We start from the raw sequence: 3,369 nt of genomic DNA on the forward strand, positions 1-3,369 counted from the left end.
TCGCCGCGGGCACTCCTCTGCCATGGCCCCTCCATGCGTTCAAAATGGCCGCGCCCACCGCCCGTCCCGCCCAGCCCCGCCCCGCCCCGCCGGCAGTGAGGGGTTGCGCGGCTTGGGGACGCGTGCGGAGGGTTGGGTGTGCAGGCGGAGCGCGGCACCTCGGCCTTAATTGTGCGCCTTGTGAGAGGCCTGCTTGTGCTCGGGGCAAACTGCCGCCTGGAGAACGATTCGTGGAGGTTTTGCTGTTAGTATGTCACAGCTTTTCTAAAAGAGCTTTTAAGGAAAGGCCAGGAAAACAGCAATCCTGTTGCCTACCGTCCCTGTATCTGCGCTACCAGAGAGGCGTGTTGTGGGCACTGTGAACTGAGTTCATTACACCATTTTGGCTGGCAGCAGTAGCTTCCGACAGCTGGTCTGAGCGCTTGGAGAGCAAATAAACCCTTCTTCCCTAGCCACGTTTCTCATTACCTTGCTGGCTTAATTCAGAAAGACCTGATCACAGTCCCTACTGGAAAGCCCTTGTTAGCACACAGTGGAGGGCCCTAGATGTACCTGCCTTCTAACTCCACCAATTCCACGTACTCAGTGTCCCAACCCTGGAATTGCGGGTCATTCACTGAAAGGCGCACCAACCACTTAAGAAAATGCCTGCTGTAAATCGGTGTCACAGCAGTTTGCTTATTTGGCCAGTTAGTGTTTCTAGTCTGCTTGCAGACAGCAGGATTAAACTTCAAAGATAGGAAATCTAAAGAAATTAAGCAGATCAAGGCCCTTAGAACATTGTCTGAACGCTTTCTGTTCACAGAGGTGTAATACAATGTACAGCTGATGTTATCAGCATCAGAAGTAACCAAAGCAGCCCAAGTGATGCAATGAAGTGTGCTGGAACGAGAATTATTTCAGTAAGTCTCAGGTCACTGTCTGTACAAATTGTTTCATCATGACATTTTGTGAATTGAGCATAAAAGGCAAATTGTGCAGGGCCATAAGCATCCAAATGGTAACAGAAGATTCTGACTATAACACAAAATATTCCCAGCACTTCTAATGCCTCTTATGGTCAAAGACAAAACTCAAGCAAACTCAAATCTATGGCACATCTAGATAAAATGCTGCCTGTGCTGTTTTGGTAACTCACCATTAACAGAATAGGAGTTATAATACATCTTCAGTGCTAGTCTGCAAGCATTGGAAATTGTTTTTGATTAATATGTCCTTTATCACTTTTTTTTTTTTTTTTATTCACTCCTGTTAGGTTTTTGAGCTGTTTTTTCTTTCAGTCAGAAATCTGATTTTGTGGAGGGTGGTGTCTACAAATCTTAACCCTACAAATCGAAGGTATGAGATGAATTATAACCCTATCTTACCACATATGAGTTGAATGTATAATCGTTTTCCCATTTTCTTTGGGAAATTAATCTAAAGTACTTAATCTATTATTTCAGTTGTAACTTGGAATCCTGTGCATTCTAAGTCATGGAAGATAGAAAGGATCTCTGAAGATTCCAGGGGAGTGCACTTGGTATCTAAAGATATTATCTACCAGAAACACTTCAGCCTTACGTTTTGTTGTCAATTCTGGTGTCAGTTATGCTTCAGTTGTAAAGACTGGAAGTTCAAAACAGAACTTGAATCATAGCATCCCTGTCGTTGCTATATGGATGAAGAAAGAAACGTGTCTGTATGCAACTGTTACATATACAGTGTCATGTGTTTGCATCAATATTAAACCTGAAAAAATCAAGATGAGGAGTGATCGCACTGTTACAGAGCTCCTGCAATTTTCTATCATGTTCTGTCAAACAATTGCCCTAGATCTTGAAATCTGCAAGTTACTAAGGTCACAATCAAGTTATAATTAAAAGGGAATTTGTTAGTAAATAGACATATTCAGATTGGAAATTCAGAATATTGCAGAGAATCTGATGCAGGTTGCTTCTCACCAGACTTTGTTTCTTTTTTTCAAATCAGAGCTGAGTATCCATTTTGTCAACACTGATTTATTGGTGGTAGGTGGACAGCTGGGCTAGATGATCTCAAAGCTCTTTTCCCACCTCAATGATTCTGTGATTCTGTAATTCACTGGTTTTTCATTCTACTTGCTCCTTTAAAGTGTTTTTTTTCTTTTTTCTTATAATCAATTTTGGTTAATGTAGCACAGATCTGCCCAAGATCTTCCTCAGCTGCCTGGGTGCTGAGGAAGCATCAAAAATGTTCTGTGCATGTGAATCGCTGTGAAGACTTTCAGTGTGGGCTTTATGCCCTAGGCAGCAGCTATAAATATACATAACAATGAATCTGCCATTACTATCTCAGTTCCCATCACAGTTTTGCCTCCATGGTGTTTCCACAGCATACAAACTGCAAGTGATTCAAGTAACTGTAAGTAACCGAAGTAATCCTATTTTATGACCACTGTGTGCTTTGAAAATAGCATGAAGATTTGGATTTTTGGTAAGTCAGTAAAAGATTTAATAATGTAATGTCATTCAAGAACTGTTCTGGATGTCCAGGAAAATGAACACATGGGCAAGCTTTCGCTACTTCAGTCCTAACCACACAAAGATTTGACCTGAATATGTACTGTATTCTCTCTGGTTTTGCAAATAAGAAAAAAAATCCATATTATATTCCAGCCATTGAAAAGTATTCTGAAGTCTTTTGTTCTCACAGATTTCCAAGTAATTGTGCCAGCCTCCTGCATTTAATCTGGAAAGAACAAATAAAACATGAAAAATAAATGTATCAGAGCACCCAACTTTTCTGCAGAAAAAATTATCCAGGGTGTTAGAAAATAATTTTTGCATGTACCCTTAGTGGTTGACAATATTATTTTTTGTATTTTATGCCTGCATTCCTTGAGTTTGTTCATTGCTCTGTATTGCCCAACTCAGTCAGTATTGAAAAATCTCTGTTTTTATTAACGATGCGCTTAATACTATGTTTTTAGATGTATAATAAGTACGAGATGTTTGTAAAAACATATATGCACATAGGTCTTGGAGATCTAAGCCATTTTGCTGTATTGCTTTCATTCGTGTTCATTCATTGCCAGCTTAGCAATTCTGACAATATTCTGACAATGCTGTGGAAGCTATTTAGATATTTGGTTTCACGAGAGCATTAAAAAAAAAAAAATGAGACTTGGAATTTTTACTGTAGTGCTTTGTGTTTCCTCTGGCCAGATTTCTCATTTTTATGTAGAACATCCTGTATTTTCTAATTGTGAATATAACCCTTGCTTTTTCTAGGCAGAGACATTTCTGATTACTATGGAAAGTTTTAGGTCTTCAGAAGTATGAAAAGGTTTGATGAGATACTGGGTATCTCTGCTATAGAAAACAGCTCCAAAACAGATCCTGCTGAATC

This window comes from Tympanuchus pallidicinctus, unplaced genomic scaffold, assembly GCF_026119805.1.
Source record: "Tympanuchus pallidicinctus isolate F22 unplaced genomic scaffold, pur_lepc_1.0 scaffold4, whole genome shotgun sequence".
NCBI classification, from domain to species: domain Eukaryota; kingdom Metazoa; phylum Chordata; class Aves; order Galliformes; family Phasianidae; genus Tympanuchus; species Tympanuchus pallidicinctus.